At 38.3% G+C, this 24221-nt stretch overlaps 2 pseudogenes; both read left to right on the top strand.

Moving 5' to 3' along the window:
* Positions 1-641: 641 nt before the first annotated feature.
* Positions 642-10585, top strand: LOC140243995 (uncharacterized; annotated as a pseudogene).
* Positions 10586-10592: 7 nt separating this feature from the next.
* LOC140243996 (uncharacterized) lies at positions 10593-21553 on the top strand (annotated as a pseudogene).
* Positions 21554-24221: the final 2668 nt, after the last annotated feature.

The following is a 24221-nucleotide window of genomic DNA, read 5'->3' on the forward strand; positions in this document are numbered from 1 at the left end:
CCCGATACAGCGAAGTGATAATTAAGGGCGCTCTCGCAATGTGCGTGTTCTTTCATTGTGTACATGTTCGGTTTTTATACGACGAAATTCTAAATTAAAGAAAGAAAACTGCCGGTCCCGAGGAGGAAGAGGAGTCCATTGTACCATTGTCAAAGCCGTAGTAATTAGTTCCATTGATACGAGGGGAGTCATGACAGGTTAACTTATAGAGATCGGACGACTCACGAGTGCTTTTCGGTTTGTATGTGCATGTCTGTACATGCCTAAAGTGAAGTAAAGGGGTAGCAGAATAATCCTAGGAATATTGTAGTACAGATATTCGAGTTAGTGGTGAATAACGCAACTGAACTCATTCTGAAGCTTAACATTAATTGTTCCGCGTGCACGATGATTATCAGCCATCTTGCAGAATAAAGTTCAGAACACACCATCCACACGACGCATTCAATACTGGTTTTCACAGTTTAGCTTTCTGGTCTGGAAATTCCTTTTGAATCTGCCCTCAAAAAAGGGTATTGGAATCAAACGCTTATTTGCACTTTTCAGTGACGTTTGGCTGAAAGTCAATAGCAGCGATGAGGAGAAATGTCATGATAATGTATCTGGTTGCCATATTGTTAGCTCCCCATAGTGTGAAATGCATGCCATCTCGGAGAATTTGGACCTGTAAAGCCAAATGCACCTATTTGGAGGGAAAGCGAAGGGCAAACTGCAAAATAATATAGACAGCTGAATGAAGTGCCTATGAAATGTAATGCTGCTTCATACCTCTCGTTACGTCACGATCAGATCGACATAATCAAACCTGGAACCTTCCAGAGCTTCTCTGATCTCGAGGTTCTCATCTTGTCCAACAATAGAATCAGACAGGTAAGTAAGCCCCCCCCCCCCCAAAAAAAAAAAAAAAAAAAAAAAAAAAGGTTTGTTTGCCCTTCGCGACCGACTGAAAATCACGGAAATTTCGGGTCGCGTGTTTTTTTTTTTCTTCTTTTTTTTGCTCTTTCAAGTTTATTTTTTTCCACAAATTTCATCTTCTACAAATTTGTGAATGGTTTTAAACCCAAAATTATCCGTTTTAAAAAAAGTCTAAAAATATTTTTTTTTGTTTTTTGTTTTTCTTTTTTTTTTTTTCATCTCATCGACCCGTCTTAATTGTGTTCGGGCCGCACGGGTCCACAGGCTACGTTTTATATCATGCATTGCATGCTACATAGTAGGCTTGCTAAGGGCTAAAAAGGGGGTGATCGCTGCATTTTGTAGTACAAATGTCCTATTTGGCACACATGTTCTTCGGTACAAATGGAATTTTTCCATCTAAAGAGACAATCTGTATCTATGCAAATAAGTCTTAATTTGCATAATTTATGCAAAAATACATATAAAAATTGTTTAAAAATATATGTGCATCCAGCAGAAATACCCAATTTGGTAGAAGTATTCTATAGAGTATGTGGAAACAATTCCTGCAAAAATTGATTTCATACCTATGTAAATAAACATAAAATTTGCATAATTATGCGAGTTATTCAAATTGATTCGTAAACAAAAATTCGTAAACCCCCTTAAATCTCTTCCTAGATAGATATAACCCTTTAGAAACACTCTATGGAACAAAATGAGAAAAGAATTTGAATAATTGAACCATCATTACCAGCTAATTTACATAATTACTAAAGAAAATAAAGTAAAAACATTTAGTTTTTCTTACAGTATAAGAACTGCATTTTATGATAAAAACTACCAAAGTATTGTGAATATCCTTCAGTCAAAAGGAAATGGTTTGTAATGTCAAAACATTATTTCTCGTTTGTAGTATCAAAACACTATTTCTCTATGCAAATACCACCTAATTAGCATATTGTGCATATTAATACCCGAATGTACCAGAAGTCAATGGTCAAGGTCGACTTGTTTCAGTTTACGCGATAACTCAAGACGGGATTAAGCAAATTTCACCAAACTTGGTCCAAAGATGACGTATGATGGGGCAATTAATTAAGCAGTTTTTAAGTAAAATCGGCAAGAGGTCAAAGGTCAAAATGTTCAAGTTCAATGCTAAAATTTCATTATTTCCCCCATATCTATGCAATGGCTGAAGGTATTTTCTTGAAACTTAGTGACTGCATACGTGTACTATGTATATATACATGCCAAAATAAAATTCTTCAGAGAGTTTCAGGTCAAGAGGTGAAAGGTCAAAGGTCAGGTGAAAATGTTACAATTTCACTTTTGTCTCTGTATCTCGCAAATGGTTCAAGGTGTCTTCATGAAACTTGGTACTGGCAGGGATTTTCTAGGGAATTTAGAGGTCATTTGTCAAAGGTCAATGGTCAAAGATCAAGGTCAATTGAGCCCTCAAAATTTCAATATTTCCCTGATATTTTTGCAATGCTTGTAGGATTTTTCTTGAGACTTAATATACATGTATTACCTAATGGAGATTCTCTGGAAAATTTCCTGCCAAAAGGTCAAAACTCTGATGAAAGTGCTATATTTTACTTTTACTTCCATATCTTGAAATTGAATCAAGGTATCATGAAACTTGAATATTTGTGCATGTTCTTTCCTGACAGTGATACCCTTGTTGATTATCGAAAAAATGTTAAGCCCTCCCCTCTCAAGTGTTTTTGTTTCCTCTTGATAAGCAGGAAAGGACATGAAATTCAGTGACATGGTATATATAGTCATCACCGTCATTGCATTTAATGTATGAAAGTTGATTTTGATGTATACGCATGTATAACCTCTGACATTCTTACCTTTTACACTTTTACCTGTGTATTTTTTTATTTAACGTTTGACATCTATACACAAAATCAGTTAACATAATTATGTTTTTTGGAAAAAGCTTCAAGATCATGTAGGTCATAATCATCTATACAGGTATTAGCTGGTATGTGGTGGAATATAACATTCTTTGGACCGCTGGGGAGTTACATTACCCAAGGGAAAACGATCACAACCAGGGAGAATATGATATTTACGCATTGGCGCTGCTCACGCACTGCCATGCCATGCAATTACATGCAAAGCATGTACAGTGTAACTGCTTTTCGTTTGCTTGCGATGGTCATGCCAGACAAGAAGCATTGATAGAATTAGAAGCATTGATAGAATTAGAAGCGCACGCATTTCTGGGTCATTTTACTCACGATCCGATCCCGGCTTCGCTGCAGCGTTGCAGTTGACATGTTAGAACTAATTTACTTGTGTCGATTTTTACAAAAGTAAAAACATATTCGATATTCAGCGATACAGTAAATGGATCTGATTGCGTTCAGTTTCATTTTACACAGTCATTTCACAAATTGATATTTTCATTCGTTCAGAATGATCTCACAATGAAGATAGGCGCAAAAAGGATCACGAAATCGGCCCTTCCGTGTACTTTTTAAGAACGCATGCACAAAATGTGAAGAGATAATACTAGGGAGAAAAAAATTATGAAATCATCGCAGTCCCGCTTACATATAATATTTGAGGTAGAAATCGTCACAAAAAGGATCATGAATTCGGCCGGCCGCGTCGTACACCTTTCAAAAGCTCATGTACGAAATGCGAAGAGATTATAGAGGAGAAAAAAAAAATAAAGGACACATTTGGTACGTGCATCATAAAAGATTACAGCCGAATAAAAATTCATGAAATCAACGCAATCCCGTTGAAATTTGAGTAAACAATAATAGGCGCAAAAAGAATCTCGAATTCGGCCCTGCATGCAGTGTATAGTTTTGAAAACGCATGCACAAATGCGAAGAGATTATCGGGAGAAATAAAGAACGCATTTTCAACCCTTCTGGTGCATGTATCACAAAAGATTACAGCCGAAATAATTAACGAAATATCGCAATCCCGCTGATATTTGATGTAGAAATGGGCGCTAAAAGGATCGTAAATTCGGCCGTGTCGTATACGCATGTACGAAATACGAAGAGATTATAGGGAGAAAAATACAGGACACATTTTCAACCCCTTTTGGCCCGTGCATCATAAAGATTACAGCCGAATAATAATTCATAAAATCATCGCAATCCCGTTGAAGTTTGAGGAAACAATAGGCGCAAAAAGAATCATGATTTTTGGCCGTGTCGAATATCTTTTAAGAACGCATTTACGGAATGCGAAGAGATTATGGGGAGAAAAATAAAGAACGCATTTTCAACCTTTCTAGCTGGTGCGTGCATCACAAAAGATTACATCCGAAGTAATTTATGAAATCGTCACAATCCCGCTGACATTTTAGGTAGAAATAGGGGCAAAAAAGTATCATGAATTCGGCCGTGTGGAACATCTTTTAAGAACGCACTTACGAAATTCGAAGAGTTTATCGGGTAAAAATAAAGGACGCATTTTCAACCCCTTTTGGCGCGTGCATCGTAAAATATTACAGCCGAAGTAATTTATGAAATCGTCACAATCCCGCTAATATTTTTGAGGTGGAAATGGGCGCAAAAAGGATTGCGAATTCGGCCCTGCATGTCGTGTACCTTTCAAGAACGCATGCACAAATGCGAAGAGATTATCGGGAGAAAAATAAAGAACCCCTGTATCGCGTGCATCAGAAAATATCACAGCTAAAATAATTCATTAAATCATCGCAATCCAACTGACCACCAAGAGCAGGTTACGCAGCAAGTTCGTGCGCTGATGTTTAGAAAAAGTCACAAACGCATTTGATACAATCTGATTTTGTTCATTATCATTTTACACTAATTCACAAACAAACATTCTAATTTTTTCCTGTCTTTATTTTCTACTTTTGCAGCATCCGTTACCAGCTGTCATGGCACCAAAACTGTTTGGAGTTCAGTTGCCAGCATCTCACTGGAAGGTACTTTTTTGGAGCTGTTTGCAAAATTTAACAAAGATGAACGTTATAAGTGTTTGTCAGTGAGTGTTTCTGCCTCGCGTACCGGGCCCTGGCAAGACGTAAATTTGAATGAATCTCTTGGAGTTTTGAGTGCATTGACATGGAAAAAAGGGTACCCTGTATTTCCAAAAAAAAAAAAAAAAAAAAAAAAAAAAAGACCGACCTACCGACCCTCTTGGGTTTTGACAATTAAGGGCAAACAAACATTTTTTTTTTTTTGGCCTTATTTAAATAAACGTCTTGTATTAATTCTTACACTGAATATCATGAACGCTGTCTGTTCAGCAATCAAACAGAAAAAGCATGCAAACGAGGGTGTAGATAGGGGCATTTCCCCTCCCACACGAAGGTGATTTTTGCATTTTCAGACCTTAAATTCAGCGATCTGGTGCAAATTTTTGGTGCAATACTTTTTCATCGAAGTGTTAAAATCACGGAATTTGGCTCTTATTCCGAATGTGCATCATCTGTGTGTGTATGTACAAAGTCTAGTGAGGAAGAGCTTAGGGGAAGCCGCTCGGCGGAGCTTTTGCGTTTTAAGAATTGAAATAAAGCGATCTAGAGCACACTTTTTGTGGAAAATTCGGAAATTGTCATTCCCAAAAATGTACTACTACTAGGGCTAAAGACAGTGTGTAACAAGCAATGGAATTGTGACAAGATACCTCTCCCACATTCAAGGGAGCCTTTATTCAGTTTTAAGCTTTTAGAACTGAAATTCAACAATCTGGCGTACACTTTAGTTGGAATATCTGGAAATTTTTCAATCAGAAGAGAAGTGTAGCAAGTCTGTGGAAGGAGATTCTATATAATTTTCTGATTGCAGTTAAACGTTTTGGTGCACACATTTTGTGTCATATTTGGAAAACTGTTTATGTTCAAAATGTAGCCACAGTCTGCATGCATGGGGGGGGGGGAGGGGCGGGCGAGCAGGAAGAAGGCGTGGACGAGTGTTATCCCCACCCTTCCCGTACGATGGAGCTTTTGCCTTTTTAAGGTTGAAATTGAGATATCTCGTATACGCATATTTGATGGAATATATGGGAAATCATTTAAAAAAAAAATGATGTGGGGGGGGGGCTTAGGGAGGAAAGGGTTGATAAAAAGGGGAAATTCCCCTTGTACATGAGGGAACATTGAGTTTTCGGAATATAAGTGATAAGTCATGTGCACTCAGAATTAGTCATAATTTTTTGTAAATCTAAAGAGTGTACTAAGGCTAGGGAAAGAGGCACAGAGGGGGAGGTCTGGGAGGGGGTATCCCCCTCCAAAGCACGAGAGATTTTGCATATTTTAAACTGAAATTCAACGATCTGGTGCACACTTTGAGTGAAATATTCAAAAAATTATGATCTTATTTGATGAAAGGTTGAAAAGAAGACCCGCTTCATGTGCATGCATACAGTATACACGCATTTTTTCCCCCTCGCAAATCCCCGGTCCAAATCTTAGGGGGGGGGGGGGGGCGCCCGCCCCCCCCCCCCGGCTACGCCAGTGATTGCTACCTTAAACAGGGTAGTGGGACTGTTTCAAGTCGATAAAACACGCAAAAACACGCAAAAACATGCATTAAAAAAATGCACCATTTGCAACATCAAAATGCAAAACGTTCTCACCGTGGGAGGGGGGGGGACACCCCCCTCCCACACCCTCACCTTCCCCCTCGCTCGCTTCGCTCGCTCGGGCTCAGTCGCGATAATGATATTAAGAGTAAGAATTAATACAAAAAGTTTATTTCAATGATACCATTTTATATATATTATTGGCAAATTGTGCAATAATAATCTGCACTAGAATATACTGCAACCTTAAACAAGTGGGACTGTTTCAACTCGTTAAAGCATGCAAAAACATGCATCAATTTGCACCATTTTTTTTTTGCAACATCAAAATGCAAAAAGATCTCACCGTGGGAGGGGGACACACCCTCCCCTCCCCCTCGCTCGCTCCGCTCGCTCGGATTCAGTCGCGTTCATGATATTCAATGAAAAGAATTAATACAAGAAGTGTATTTAAATCATACCATTTTATAGGAAAATTGTTCAATAATAATCTATATCAAAATATACTGCTACCTTAAACAAGTGGGACTGTTTCACGTCGATAAAGCGCGCAAAAGCCTGCAAGAAATTGCACCATTTACACCATCAAAATGCAAAAAGTTCTCACCGTATGAGGGGGACACACCCTCCCCCCCCCCCCCCCTCCCTCGCTCGCTCCGCTCGCTCGGGTTCAGTCGCGTTCATGATATTTGGTACCTTAAACAAGTGGGACTGTTTCAATTCGATAACACGCGCAAAAACATGCATCAAATCGCACCATTTACAACATCAAAATGCAAAAAGTTCTTACCGTGGGAGGGGGGACACCCCCCTCCCTATAATGGACGTCATGTAGGTAACATGCGAAGTCTTTCTAGAGATATTCTTCGCCAGTAAATTTAATGATTTATTACTGGTTGAGCTCAGTGCTGTTTTCGTGGACAGATATTTTCGCGAATGACGAGGTCATAGACATTTTTCCGAGATGTTGTTTTCGCAAATCGACGCCGACGCTCACGTTAATGACCTCAAAACGCATGGAGACATTTTCGCGTATTGTTAAAATCGCGATCCAATTGCGATTCTCGGAGTTCGCAAAAATAACAGCTTATATAGTATACTCTGTAAGCGTGGAAAGTTTAGGATTCCTGAAAAAGGGTGAAATGATATGACTTCTTTTTTTTCAGATTTCTGTGAAACATGGAAATGATATTTAATTCAGTATGCATTAACTCCTCCATGCATGAATGTAAAATCCTGCTCGGTGTTCATTTCGACTTATATGAAAAAAAGATTATCAAAACGAATGAAAGAAACTGTATTTAGATCACATTTAGAATTAAGAAAAAATAACAATGATCCTTAAAACTTTCACATGTTTTTGTTGAACAGTAGTATGGGTCCTAATAACAAGTTTTAATGCATATACACAAAAATAATGTTCACCAGACGATATGGTAGCGGTTCGTCCAACTTTTCCCCTTGGTGTGTATGATAGACAATCCTTTCGATAAGATTCTTTTTTTCTTTTGTCTGTAGCAGCGACAACCTCTAGTCTAGTCTAGCTTCTGGACTCTTTTTACTCGTAGCCGTGATTGTACGCGACAAGCCGTATGAGGGCGTGACAACCGAGGATGGCGATACGCCGAGACCTGCGATACCCGAGTGGGCGCGCAGTCTCTCGATTATCGCAATCAGAAAATTTGCGCCCTCTCTTGGTCGCGCCAAGGAAAAGGGGACGGAGCCCAGACTATCTCTAGTCCTAAAAAGAATGTTAGGAGTTGCTAGTCTCCTCTCAGTTCTTATCTGCCAAATCAATATTGGGTCTGTGTTAGGACCTTACAGTTTTCAGCTACAACATGAGTACCAGAGCGTAGACAGGGGGTTGAGTCTTTATCTAGGCTAAAACTCAACTTCATACACGTACATAGAACACTCTAAGCCTCAGCACAACAAAAAAATCGCTTTCCCCATTTCTTTGTTATATAGGTGGAAGCCAACACCTTTATTGGTGCACCAAAGCTTGAGGTGATTCACCGTCAAATAGTTACAATCTCCAGTTACAATCCAGTTACAATCTCCAGACATTCGACATTCTTGCCCTGAGCGGCTTGAACATTGAATTTCAAAACATAGATTTAAGTAGCAATAACATCAAAGACATTGAAAATGGCACCTTTCAGTTTGTGATCAAGTTAGAGTTCATTAACCTCTACAACAATAGCTTGTTCAGACTTCGTCATGATGTCTTTGATAACTTGAGACATATCACATGGCTCAACCTTGCGCGTTACAAACCGACGGTATTAGCAAAAGGTGTGTTTGCAGATTTGAAATCATTAACATATTTGGACCTGTCTGCAGTTTCAGCGCCAGAACTTTTCACTCACTAACTATGAGTCGGCTTCAAACAATCCTCCTTTCTGACAACAAGTTGATCCCTATTGGAAGAGTTCGATAGATTTCCTCCCGCGGATCAAAGTTCTTGACATGCGCAATAACAACTTGACAATTAAGTTTTGAGAACCAAACGGAAGAGACACTGAGTCGTCTTCCTGTATTCTTACTCGAAGGCAATCCTTGGAACTGTGACTGTCAACTAAAATCCTTTTTTGTTTGTTTTTTTTTTTTTTGCTACTCCAGGCTTCACTCGAGGGAAGGTCAAAAAGTACACGTCGATAGTCCCATCTGTTATGAGCCGCCTTCTCTCGCCAAGCAGCCAATAAATGGAGTGCGTAAGGGATTTTGCCCAAACTTAATCTTTAGCTTTACCACTGGCTCACCAAAGAGCACAAAAGGATCATCTGATGAAATCGACAGTATCACATCACGCCATACGACAAGCAAACCGAACGCGAAAGTCATTTTACCTGTAATATGTATTGTTTTGCAGTGATGGGTTGTGGGTTGGTTAAACATCAAGGCAACCGACGATCGCCAGTATATGCATCCTGACAGTACTTTCTTCATTTCTTCAGAGCGAGCAACGAACCAATGGGAATACCCCCCCCCCACACACACACACACACACACATGTTGTTCGGTGAGACGAATGGGGAAAATAATGCGTCATACTCGAATATCCTTTGATTTTGAAGTAGTTCAAATAGACACGGTGTGTCTCATTTACAGAAGTTTATTCTATTTTCAGATTTGCAAACCTGAATGTCAGGATTACCGAACTTTGGAATAACCGACCGAAGGAATGGTAGGAATGGTGAATCTTCGGAATAAAGGAACTTCGGAGTAACGAGCTGTAGGCTATGAGTGAATGTGTTCTGGGAGCCCGAGGTGAGATCATTCGGTTTAAGACAATGACGTGTTATTTATCTCATCGGGTCATTAGAAGTATCATGGATGACCTTTGTACAGAGGTACAGCATTTACCACTGACTATAATTATTATATGGCTATCAAACCAACAGAAGTCAAATACTATTCTATAGTCATGCCCGCCTGAGTCATAAATGTTTGACTGAATTTATCAAGTTAGCGACTTAGTTTGCTCATTGTGGTCCTCTTTCTCTCCACTCTCTTTCTCTCTCTCTCTCCCTTTATATCTCAAGAGCACATTGGCAAACGGCCAGAGATTATTTATTTGAACAGATCGGAAATCAGCACATGCAAACAATGTGATGTTTGTATGTACATTCCAAGATCCTGATAACATTTTACAGTTACCCTTCTGAACATTGAGAAGCAGGTCCATGGAACGCTTTTTTTTTCAGGGGTGCTGATCCCTTGAGCCACCCTTAGAATGCCGTTTTGATTTTTATCCAATATTGCTTAAACTTTAATGGTTTTGCTTGTTTTTGTACTCTTTCTTTTTGGACTTACTTTTATTTGTCACAGATTTCTCCTGTACGGGGGTTGCATGATTAAGACATGTACATTATGGCCAGCTACCGTGTAAAACGTGCAAACATTGAGATTTTGGGTGCTTCGTAATGAAAAAGTATGGGGGTGCTGCAGCACCCCAGCACCCCTGGCTCCCGGGGGCCTGTAAATGACATGAGTGCACATTTACAAATTCTTCCACAGGTATCAGTATCGAACTGTGGATAAGTGTCATGCATTCATGCTTTCGTGCTTTCTGCTTTGTTCATCAGGCTCCCTATTGTTCAAGGAGGTGCCTTCTCATTTCTGGTTCCCACCATTGCCATTCTGGGTGTGAAAGGACCATGTGTTCCAACTTTGGCAGGTAATGCCTGACATTTTCAACACATTTCATTGTGTTTGTTTGTTTGTTTGTTTGTCTTGACAAAACATTTCTTTTAATAGCGATATGTGATCAAATGATCAAGTCTCTGCCGCATTTTTAACAAATATAGAAATTAATCATCCAGCCTCAATGCTATTGTGGTTACATCAGTTCAAGTCATTATAATTCATTGAAAAAACGCTCAACACATCATGCACGCATAAACGTGTAATACAGATGTAGCCTTCACACAATTTCTTGTCGAGGGAAATGATGTGTAATAATATTTTGGTATTCTGCATATTTGCTATATTTGTTTATATTATATACATTTTTAGTAGGGTTCCATTTCTTTCTTTTTTTTTTACCAGACAAAATATTTTTGTCAGCGTCTTATTGTTTGTTTGTACAATGTTATTGTTGGTTTTACGCAGAAAAGCTGCCAACATTTTGTGTCATATAGAAAAGAAAAAGATTGTGTATATGTTTAGTATAGGAAGTACATACATCGTTGTATATCATACCTTTCCTGTTTTGAAGCTTGAAGTTTGATCACTAATTCGGATGGCAGAATGATGTACGACAATTGGCAAACAACTTCACTCACTGTCCCATCCTCGAGCATTATTTTCGAAATGAAGTTTATCAAAACATGAATCTATTCAAATTCAAGAAATTCTTCCGTCCAGATTTTCATTGCAACTGATTGCTAAATTGCCCTACATCTTACGACGATGTAGGGCAATTTGTCAATCAGTTGCAACATGAATCTCATATCGATCTTTATATTCAAAATCTAAGCATCGGAAGTTCAGTCCCACACCATGAGAAAATGATGAGCTAATGAAACGACTTTACTAACTAGAGTAAAGTCAGACAAACACAATGATAGCAGTTTTGTTTCTGACAAAGATAAGAAAGTTGTGGGATGTCAAAGTTTCACCTGTTTTCACTGAATAGAGGTCTCAAACATAGATATAGAAATTCACAGAGGCGATGACTTCATCACCTCGCGGCTCCTTTTTTGGAGACAAAAATATATTATAAAACTCAAAATGCTTTTGGGATAAATAATCTAGTAATTGTAACCCTTCCCTTGAAAGCCATCGTCAATAGGTTTTTACAAATTTTATACATTATTACATTCTAAAATCTGATGCGAATGATGATGTCATTCATTTATATTAATTTCATATAAAAAACTGGCAATTAAGAGAAGATTTTATTTCTTTTAATTTTGTTTTTATTAGAACAAATTCAAATCAATTACAACATTTACAACAATCATTAAATGATTACAAATCGCACAAAGACAAAATGGTTACACAGAGTAGAAAACTCCGTCAGTAAAAATTAGCACCCCCCCCCCAAAAAAAAAAGGCAAAGCGATGACCTGATACAAGTTCAATCAAAACAAAATTAAGTAATTTAGTGAATATTAGAAAAAAATACAATAATCATGGTAAGAAAAGCTGGAATTATGCCGTAGTTTTTCTAGCAATTAGATGATGATATTGATAGACCCCAGCTGGTCGCGAAAAACAATATACATGTATAAAAGTTTCAATTACTACATCAAATAAAATGAATTACATTTACTAAACATGAGTTGCCTGACAAAATATGACATGATGTTTACAATCAAATACTGCTAAAATATACACATAGAGTGCAGTATCGTAACAAAAAGGGAACACTTAATCTCAACAAATCATTTTATTTGAAACAAAACATAAAACAATTATATTTTAATGATCTTATGATATGTTGACCGTAAGTAAAAACTATATATCGAATCGCCATTTTTGCAAGTGTGCAGGTTACTAATTTCTTTTCTTGGCTTAAATATTCTAAGTCCTGTTGTTTTTTCACAAATACCTTAAATAAAGCATAATTTGGGAGATTATTCTTAAATTTACAAATATGAATATGACACTTCAAAAGCAAAAACAGGTATTAAATGAATTTATCAATTAAAATTCCAAACAGTTTTTCAACATTAGTGACATTTATTTGAACATCATTTTGGGAAATTTTGGAAAGGAGTGCTAGCCAAATAGGATCAACGTTTTCACGCTCACAAAATAAATGGACCATTGCTTCCTCACTTTTATCACCAAAAAAAAACAACAACAAAAAACAAAAAAAAACAAACAAACAAACAAACAAACAATTAGGTAAATGGATGACATGTGAGTCAATGCCACCACCATTTCGTCCTAGTTGGGATTGTTCGTTCTAATATCTCATACCTGATATGTTCTGCTTCATACAAAGGTATCAAACTGTAAAATTAAAATAGCTTTCTTCTTTCGCCACGATTATAATGGAAATTTTACCATTCTGATCTTACTCTTTCTACCAAAACAGCCAAGGTGAACGTCGAGTGGAAACTGTGGGAAAGAAAATTACAGTGTTTGCCTGTCATTCAAATGAGAATGTTGAATTGATTTTGACCATCAAAAGACCCGATTGTCTGGCTCAAACAAACGTTCATTTTAGGTTGTGTTTCTTTTGTCCCGTTAGCTGCCCATGGTGGCATCATTGCAGTGTTCACAAGTCTGTGACTCGTTTCTCACATGCATATCACTATAGGCCTTCTAATGATGGCTTCCCACTGTCATGCGATCCGCTACATGCGACATGCTACACACGCCACAATTGACCATTAGTGACTGATAGTTGATGTTCGTCACAATTTGCGCCACAACTAAATCGTGAGGTAATTTTAGTGATCAGATCTTAACAAATCGTTTCGGATCTTGAGGTTAGTGGTGGTAATCGCTATGATCGTAGAAAGGTTCGAAAATTGTCTACGATGAACGCGATTGCCATGATGGACGTCAAGATCTGATAAGATCAGATCATACGATCACCGTATTCAACAATTCCGGCGACGGAAATTTGTGATATAGATATCCGCGATCAGCTAGTATGGCTGATCGTGGCTTAAGTAGCGGATCGCAGGCGCGCCGGAAGCAGTTTTGGATGGGGGGGGGGGGCAAATATTGGAGGGGGCTCACAATAGACCATACATATGTTATACAATATACATACACACACACACACACACACGCACATCTATATATATATATACATATATATATATATATATATATACATATATGTGTGTGTGTGTGTGTGTGTGTATATATATATATATATATATATATATATTATACAAATGTAAAGTGGCGTACGGTGGGTCGAAACATTGGGGGTGGGCACCTTGTGGAAAAGTAATTTTGACGGTGTGTATGCATGTGCGTGTGTGCTGCACGCAATAATGGGACTACAATACATTACGGAATGTGATACATTCAACAACGCAGTCATTGAGCAACATTGTAAGTTTTCCTTACATGGATTATGGAATGACGGTGTGACACGACAAATTATATACTGCCAGCAACATCAGGAGAATTGCATAACAATGAAATGCGAGAGAGCGGAGCGAGAGAGCTTGAAAATTTGGACATTTTACAGTCCCAAAACTGCCGTTTGTAGCTATATCTTTCGCTTTGGAAATTAAGGGGGGGCATCGGGCGCAACTGCTGGCAATTACTGGCGGCAACATTAGGAGAATGGCATAACCATTCAATGCGAGCGAGCGAAGCGAGCGAGCTTGAAAATTTTGACATTCTACAGTCCCAAAACTGCCGTTTGTAGCTATATCTTTCGCTTTGGAAATTAATGGGGGCGCATCGGGCGCAACTGCTGGCAATTACTGGCAGCAACATTAGGAGAATGGCATAACCATTCAATGCGAGCGAGCGAAGCGAGCGAGCTTGAAAATTTTGACATTCTACAGTCCCAAAACTGCCGTTTGTAGCTATATCTTTCGCTTTGGAAATTAATGGGGGCGCATCGGGCGCAACTGCTGGCAATTACTGGCAGCAACATTAGGAGAATGGCATAACCATTCAATGCGAGCGAGCGAAGCGAGCGAGCTTGAAAATTTTGACATTCTACAGTCCCAAAACTGCCGTTTGTAGCTATATCTTTCGCTTTGGAAATTAATGGGGGCGCATCGGGCGCAACTGCTGGCAATTACTGGCAGCAACATTAGGAGAATGACATAACCATTCAATGCGAGCGAGCGAAGCGAGCGAGCTTGAAAATTTTGACATTCTACAGTCCCGAAACTGGCGTTTGTAGCTATATCTTTCGCTTTGGAAATTAATGGGGGCGCATCGGGCGCAACTGCTGGCAATTACTGGCTGCAACATTAGGAGAATGGCATAATGATTCAATGCGAGCAAGCGAAGCGAGCGAGCTTGAAAATTTTGACATTCTACAGTCCAAAAACTGCCGTTTGTTGCTATGTTTTTTCGCGTTTATTCATTTATATACATATCTATCTTATTTTATCTATTTTTATTTATTTGTTTATTTATTTATTTATTTTTGGCCGGGGGGGGGACTTTTTTTTTGGGGGGGGGGGCAAAAATGCGTTTTGCCCCCCACTTTTTGGATTGGGGGGGGGGGGCGGCCGCCCCCCCCCCCCACTTCCGGCGCCTATGGCGGATCGCACAATAGTGGGAACCTAGCCAAGCAGCGCTTTATCATCAATGTGCAAACATAATCATAACGCATAGATACTTCCGGTGTGATAACTGAGTGCATCGAATGACCGTTGCCCTTTTAAAACGTGCGTAAATACATTCTAAGATATAGTTGATAGTAGCTAGTTTCTGTAAAGCATTACAATAATCATGGCTGTTTCGTTTCCTACGGCCTAATAACGAACATTTTCATTCACCTCCTCCCTCCAATTGCCAATTACGTTTCTAAGGCAAGAATTTACTTAGATATTGCTAGGTCGGGCAAGCCTTTCTTGGCAACTTTTGGGAATAAAGCATAGAATTTGAATACATCACTGATACGGTCTATTGCTGAAGCTTGCTATGATGGCGTGCTCCTACTGGTGAAGTATTTGCAGTGCACTGCACCATGATGTGGCAAGACTCTGAGAAAAATAACAGAGGAAAGACGTATAACGAAGAGAAGTATTTCTCAGCAGCCGCTCATACTAAAAATCTACATCATTTTCAGATAATGCAACAACGGAATAGCGCGCTAATCGTACCGAGTTTGGGTATAATGTCGCTTGCCAAAGCTTCAGAGGCGATATCATTAGAGCGTCTCTTTTCCCCAGGTACATTGTACTTTGTCTCTGACCAGATAACGAGCTATTCATCCTTTTCAGCAACAACAACGACAAAATCCAACTCCCGTTCGCGCTTTATTATTTCCGTTACAAATCAAACGAATCATCGCAATTACATTAATAACCGCTTCTGTTTATCCATTTACAACTATGTGTATATTCATACACACAAATAACTCCTCACACACTAAGAAAAATGATGATATACATAGATAGCTATCTAAATGATGATATACGTGGATTGCTATCTACGAACAACAGGGGGATAGGGGCATGCATGCCCCTCCACCTCCTGTTTCGTAGGGAGATTTTTTTTTATGAGTGGAATTTTTGTCATCATGTTTATCATTATCATTAATGATATTATTATCACCATCATCATGAACCCTTGAGTAACCTATTTCCATTTCCATTTCTAGCAACTTTGCTTCTGCCATAACCACAGTGACGTAACAGTTATTTGTATCTCTGTTGATAATTCACCTGTATCTCTTTTACAATGTTATTCTGTTCATCGCATTGTGGTACGCGTGTTTCATTGTATATATCGTTTGTTTGTTGGAAATGAAATAAATCAACTTGAACTTGAACCCACGAATTCAACTCAAAGTTATCATTTTATCAGTCTAAACACACAATGTTAGTCATTCGAACATGAGGAATCGATACTCTGCATTGTTCTCCAATTCTCTTATACTCCCTGTTGCATTCAAAAGTCCGATTGGCTGCTTTTGTGCTTGTTCGGTGACACGTGATCACTACCCCGAGTATTCTTCTTCTTCTAGAATGTTACACTGTGCCTGGCTGATGCCGTTGCTAAATATTGCTAGTCACTTGGGGCGAACCACTAAATAATTATGAAGTAGGCCTATCTGTTGGAATTAAGCCTCAGTAGTGGCGGGTCCAGAGGGCGCATCGGGCGCGCACCCCCTCTTTTTTTTTGTTTATACAAAAGAAACAAAAAAGGGATGCCCCCCTCCCCCCCCCCCCCTTAATTTTGTTAACCTCCCCTTTACGGGATTTGCCCTTGCTTAGTTAGATTGACTTGGTTTATTTCTGCATTCAATCAACTATAAAAAAAAAAACAAACACAAAAATAGGTAAGCATAAGCAATCACATGCAATGAACATTGTGCGACACATATAAATAAGATAGATACAAATATTATTTTCCAATAAATATTTCCGAGTAAATATGAGAGGTGATTGAACGCTTTTATTGAAACCGCCATCCTGAGCTGTTAAGCCGGAAATGGGTTCATAAAAAGAGTACTAATCTGGCGAAACAACTCTCTTGAGGGAAATCACGTAATCAAGTGGATGCGATGCAGTTGAATACTAAGAAATGAAATAAAAAAAAACAATGTTGTATAGGTGTATAATAGTCACTGTTTTATTGTAAAGAGTAGGGAGCGTATATATTTCATAACTATTACAGACCGCATAAGTGTAGCTTTTAAGGAGTGTAAATAGTTGAAGAATACTTTATAGATGTTGTCGGTAAGGATATGCCAACTATCCTCTGGATCCAGAGTGTGCTTTGGTACATTAATTTATTTTGAAATCTTTTTATAAACATAAATTCCAACTCTATGCTATTTCTTCTCTCCAGACGTAATGCTCGAGTCAAACGCCAACAACAACGATGGGAAAAAGCATCATGCTCATTGTGTCTGATTGCTGTAATGCTTGATTGCCATAGCGGGCAATACACGACAACTCCGACAACTTCATGTGACGCCAAATGCACCTATTCAGAGGGAACGCGAGAAGCAGACTGTGATTACAGACAGCTGAGTGAGGTACCCATGGAGTGTAATGCTGCTACCTTTCTCTCCCTGAGTCACAATCAGATTGAGAGAATCGAACCTGGAACCTTCAAGGGTTTCTCCGACCTCGAGGTACTCGTCTTGTCCAACAATAGAATCAGGCAGGTAAGAAGCCGTGTAAGTTAATGCATACTATGTAAGTAGTCTTTCCAGATAGGCCCTAATGCTCTTTAGATGCCATGTGGTGGAAGTTAAAAAATCTCAAATCCTGTGACCAGTGACTTCTTTTACGAGATGTCTGAGGCAAACTCCATATGATTCAAGCAGTTTAAGTAAGTTACTATGCTAACCCGTTAACACCAATGTAAATGACCTTTCATTCGAAAGCAAAAATTGTTTAAAATATCTATATATATAGATGAGATAGACTGAAAATTGTTAACATGAAAGAGGGAATTACATTGTTCTTTTTTTTTTCAAGTTGACTTTGGTGAAAAAAATAAGCAAATAAAAGCAGTAAAAAGTTCATTGAAATGGACAAAGCAGTGTCAATATTAAAGAATTCGCAGTAAAACGGTGAAATTTATAGTGGTTTAAAAATACACACGGTAGAAATATCGTCATTTCAATGATTCTGCAATAGTGAAAGAAAAATCACTAAGAAACGAAGAGGATTTGTGTAACCAAACTAGAGTCAGCAATTGAAAGTAAAATCACAAATTCAAATCCTATTTTCAAGTGAAAAAAAAAATCATGAAATCAATCAAATTACTTTATGGATTCTTGTATAAACATGAGTTGGGAAGCGGAACTTATGTGCCCTTGTTGAACCCCCTTTCGCGGGCTTTCACAGGCCTTATCTACCTTTTAGATTCCTCCCTCCCCCCCCCCCCCGCCTATCTCAAACACCACTTGCTCAATGCATCCCTACGATAATGATAATGATAATTTTTAAAAAGGTACAGAACGTTCGAAAAAATACAAGCATCGGATAAGAAACAAGGAACATACGACAATCAATTTTGAAATTTCTTTTTTTTTGGGGGGGGGGGGGTGGAACGATTGTTGACCAGTCCTTGAATATGAATATTCAAATGAGCAATTTGATTATGTCATGCCCTCAAAATCTCTGTGGATGGTATATAGTAAATTAGATTAATACAGTTATAAGCATTTTAACATACCAAAATATATCAATTTAACATTTGTTCCATTTTATTGTGGGTGGTTTCAAGCCAAGTTTTATATCTGTACAACTGAATATGATATTTTTATTATTTCAATATATGAAATGATTAAGAAATTGTGAGAGCATGTCATCACCAACTTGCTGATTTGAATATTTATAAGGACTGGTCAAGCTGTGTCCTCTGAAAAATTGTGAAATTTCAGAATGTCAGATTACTTCCTTATTATACCATTAGACAGCGGTTGGCAGGTTGAGTGGACCAGTGCAAAAGACAGTTTATCATTTGTATTTTACATATATTTTGTAAAATATTTTGTTTGTGATAAGTGTGAAAAAAAAATAAATTGATGTATCAAAAATAAAATAATAAATTCTTTGGCGTGAAATATTCGAGATTTGAATGCAAGCCAAAAATTATAACAACAACAACAACTTCCTTATTTCTTAACGGATTTTAATCATTTTTGCACTGTACTGCAGGGATTTTTTTTTCTCTTTCTTATGAAATTAACAAAATTCTAGAGTGAATTTCTTCTCTGTAAGGATATATATCTCTATCAGTCGCTGTGTGTTACAAAATCTGAATAGTCTCAATGCTACAATTCAATCGCTGTTCATTTATTTATCATGCAGGTGGAAGCCAACACCTTCGCCGGCGCATCGAAGATGACATCGATTAACCTGCAAAGTAACAATCTCGAACTATTCCACCGACTTGCCCTGAATGGCTCGAATAGTGATCTTCGAGAAATATACTTAGGCCACAATATGATCACAGAGATCGAGACTGACACCTTCCAGTTTGTGATGAAATTGGAGTTCATTGCCCTGAATAATAATAACCTGTCAAGTCTTCGTCCTGGTGTATTTGATAATTTGAGGTATCTAGAAGTTCTCGACCTCGCGTATAACAAACTGAAGATATTATCAAGCGACATATTTGCTCACTTGCGTCGACTTCAAACGATCACCCTTTCTGACAACCAGTTGGTTTCTGCTGGAAGAGTTCTCACTACCACGAATCACGACTCTGGACTTGCACAATAACAACTTGACGAGACTTGAGAATGTAATGGAACAGACACTGAGTCGTCTTCAAGTTTTGTTTCTTGAAGGCAATCCTTGGAAATGTGACTGTCATTTGGAAGCCCTCCGTCTTTGGTACATGTGGCTACATTCTCAAGGAGATCACGGAGTCTACGTCGATAGTCCCATCTGTTATGAGCCGCCTTCTCTCGCCAAGCAACCAATAAATGGAGGGCATGAGGGATTTTGTCCGAAGTTAGACTTTAGCTCTACAACTGACTCACCAAAGAGCACGGAAGGTTTATCTGATAAAATCAGCAATATAACATTACCTTATACAGATGAACCGAACTCTTCTAGCAATGGTAATGTAAAAATTATAATCATAGTTACGTTAATTCTTTTAGCAGTGACGGTAGTGGGTATCGCATTTGCATCGAAGTACAAATGCGGAATTTGCAATCAAACTTCAACAGACGATCGCGAATTACGAACGAATCCCGACGGAACAGCCCGAAAACAAACAATCAATGAGTATATGTCGTCAGTGAGATATAGCTTAGTTGAAAGAACAACAAATGAACGTGCCGCGCCCGAAAGTGGGCAACCAGCAAAATGCGACTTCTGCAATGATAAGTAACTCAGTAGAAGGACAACGAAGAGAAGATACAACATCTGGCTGCGTGCAAGGTATCTAGACTACACCAGCAAAGAGTAACAGAGAAGAGAGTAAGGTATTACAGCTTACTGTCTTATGATAAACCAGAAGAGGATGAGAGATCCAGAAAAGGCATATTTCATCCCCTCCTATAAAAGGTTTGGAAAGACACTTTTGCTCTCCTCTCCGGTATAAAAGCCGATGACGTACAGCAACTGGGTGAATCTCATTATTATGTGCCAGTTTGTTGAATGACATTTATATTGTGGCTGTTCAGTTATTAATGTGCAATAGGGTTTGATGTGCTGGTATCACTGCAAAATACATAACAGACGAAACTTTAAACAAGACTTCCACGTGTCAGTGCTATTTAAAGAGAATGAGACTGCTATAAAAGACGAAAGATCAGACACAAGTTTTAACGACTGAAATTAAACAGTATATACATTTATTCTATAATTTATTATACTAGGATAATGACATCTGCCAGTAAGCATTACGTCTTCTAAATTATTTTCAATGTGGGATCTGTATGATGTCTTCCAATGTCAGTGTCAATGTCAATGTCAGTTCCATGGTACACTTTGTATAAAAACTGTATGTAGTATATAATATGTACAACAAGGGCAGATTATTTATGTTTTGTTTCACCTGGGCCATTGTACACCGGTTTTGAGAACATGAGGGGTTATGATACCTATTGTTTTAGTGCATATAACCTAAAATAGTACATTCGATTGTTCACGTGGAATTTCTTGCACTATAGAATGAAATGACGAGTATATATCTATTATAAACCTGCTGGTTTGTACTTAACACGAGGAGGCCTCCAGAAGTAGGAAAAATGAATGATTATTGTGACCATACTGTGTGAAGGTAATAAATGTCAATTGGCGCCCTCAAATTGCAAATCAGTACAAGACAACTGTGTGTGTGTGTGTGTGTGTTTGTTTATATATATTATTTTCTGTTATTTTTGCCTCATCATTATCGTTATTATTTCAACTATTTTCTTGATCATTATTATTTTTGTATACAATATCTATATCATGTTCTGTACCCATCATCATTGTTTTGTCCAATTTCTTTGATCCTCAGTCTTGATAAAGGGCAGGGCCTGAAAGCATGAGAATAAAAATCAATCTGTGAGGATTCAAGCTAAGTCTATCGTCTCATCCTTTCTCTCACCTACACACTACTAAGATGTCCAGGGGTTAAACAACTGAAAACACACCTTTCACACTATATATATATATATATATATATATATATATATATATATATATAATGTATATATAACATATATATATACATGTATATATTATATATATATACTATATATATATATATATATATATATATATATATTGTAATATGTATGTGTGTGCATAATACATTACTAATGCATGCTTAAATAGTATTCCACCAATCAAGAGGTAGCTTAGTCTTTCTGTTTCCTTTAGTTAGTTCCAGCTTTCTGCTCTGAAGGCCATCAGGATCTATATGCACTGTCAAATCCTGTAGATACATTATTTTTGTATAGATCCTGCTTAAATGAATGCCTGTAGGGCTCAAAGCTCGAACTAAAGAAAGGCAACAGAAAGCAGAAGCAACGTCTGTATACCATTTGGATACTACACATTCTTATGCCTATACAATGTGTCCACCACCTAGAGTTTTAAAGTTGGCATTTGAAAGAAGTTAAAATAAAACCTTTGAATTGAATTAAAAATATCATTTTCTTGTATCTATGTATAGAGCTTATATGCATATGATTATGTATACATTATATATACAAACGTCTTTATGTCTTTATCATAGTTTGCCCACGTGTAATTTTATACTTGTTTTATCATTGTTTTATAATGTTTATGTTTAACTTCCTCCTTTTTTCTTGCCAAATGTATATAGCAGACTGTGCCCATGGTTACATGGGAGCAGATTTGGTCGCTGTTTGTAAGGAAGGTCAGTACTCATTATTTGCCTATACCAAGCTGTAACATAGTTTCAAAGATATACCCGCTATGTTTCCATGATAATTAACAACAGTAGATCTATAGGTCTTATCAAGATCTGTGATTGGAAAGTCAATATCATGAATATGGGAGCCAAAAGATCAATAAGGAGACATTCAGATGTATATCAAGTCCAATCAATGTCTCACATTCAAAAGTAGGCATGGACGCAACAGTGAATCGAAGATAGCCAACTATTGCCATCCGGTGTAATTTTTCACAAGAAAGAACGTTAATTCATCGATTCAAGTGTAATGTTTCTTTTCTCGTACACAATCAATCAGGTGGTAAGATTGAAGTTTGAATAGCAACAGCCATATTCATCAGTGTTGTGAGTCAAACTGTTTCAAAATATACATAATTGTTACCCTTACATTCCCTATAGACATGATCGAAACTGGAAGAGGTCAATCCAAAGATCATTATAGTATTATAGTCTAATGAAGGCCTTAGCACTCGATCATAATCACACAGTCAGTGACAATGTTCAGTCAGGGCTCGACCTTAGCGGGAGCCCGGGGACCATTGGCTCCCCAGAATCGCTACGGGCTCCCCAGAAATGTATGAAAAAAGCCCGGCTGGCTCCTTAAGTTTTTTTTGCCGTAGAGCCTCACGTTTCAAGACAGAATCATAGTTTATGTACACACTCACACTATCGACGAGCGCGAGCGGCCCCGGCGCGCGCAGCGAGCCCTGACGCTCGAAGTTATTATCCCTGAAATTGCAATACGGAGTATAGACTACACGCTGAACATGTTTCATTCTCCAGCCGGCCCACGTTGCCCGCATGTGTGTGTGTGTGTGTGTCTGTGTACCCGACGTGTGTGTGTTCGTATCATCTATTATAGAATAGTGTGCGCACATGCAATTCGCTGCTTACGTACTGTGGACACCGAACGGAACTCCGCGCGCCTGAATCCCTGTCGCCTACGGATACTGGATGTTTACATCGATCGCCGTGGTATCCCCATGTGTGGCCGGCTGGGGAGCGTGAGTATGATAGCTAAGCTACACACTGTAGCCAGCTGCCACTATAAACAGTACACTCTTTCGTTTTTAGTCGGGGTAGAAGCGCTCCGTTGTGCAATGTCTGCTTCATTTTCTCTACTTCTTCCGCTTTTCCCTTGCCTCCCAAGTGCGAAATGATTTTTAGAGTGTTGTGTGTGTGTTTTTGTAACGTTATTGCATCATTTTTCTGCAAGGAAGAGGTGAGTTTCTGTTCGTGTATTGATGTGCACTGCAGCATGTGCAGGTGAAAAGCGTTCGAGCTTTCTTTCCCGCGAGTATCGTGGAAACTCGATGTATTTCTAGGCCTATTAAAGGAGATCTCATATAACAGAATACTTATAACAAACTATTTTCCGGTCAAAATGAATTAATTTCCTTTGTTTTGTATCGTTTATTGATGATCCCAAGGTCCAAGGATCTCGTCGCAATACAGAGTTTCCAATGTGTACATGTATTAATTTTCGCGTAGCTTTCGGTGCTGCAAACTTGCTAGGGCCTATTAAAATTTTACTTACTACTAAACTTATCGTTCTATTTCTGTCGTTTCTTACACCTCGTTTGGTACGATTTCTTCCATTTTATATCACTTTATCCGTTCCCTTTATACTTTGAAATATTTAAACGTAATTCTTTCAAGTGTCTCGCACTGTTATTTCCGTAACGGCGATTTCTCCACTTTGCTGCAATACTTTTTCGAATCGAAGCGACGTGTGTTGTCTTTTCTAAATATTTGTGTTGGTAGGTGTTGATACTTTGTATTTGTTATTTATTTTC

This window comes from Diadema setosum, chromosome 20 (assembly GCF_964275005.1).
Source record: "Diadema setosum chromosome 20, eeDiaSeto1, whole genome shotgun sequence".
Classification (NCBI taxonomy): domain Eukaryota; kingdom Metazoa; phylum Echinodermata; class Echinoidea; order Diadematoida; family Diadematidae; genus Diadema; species Diadema setosum.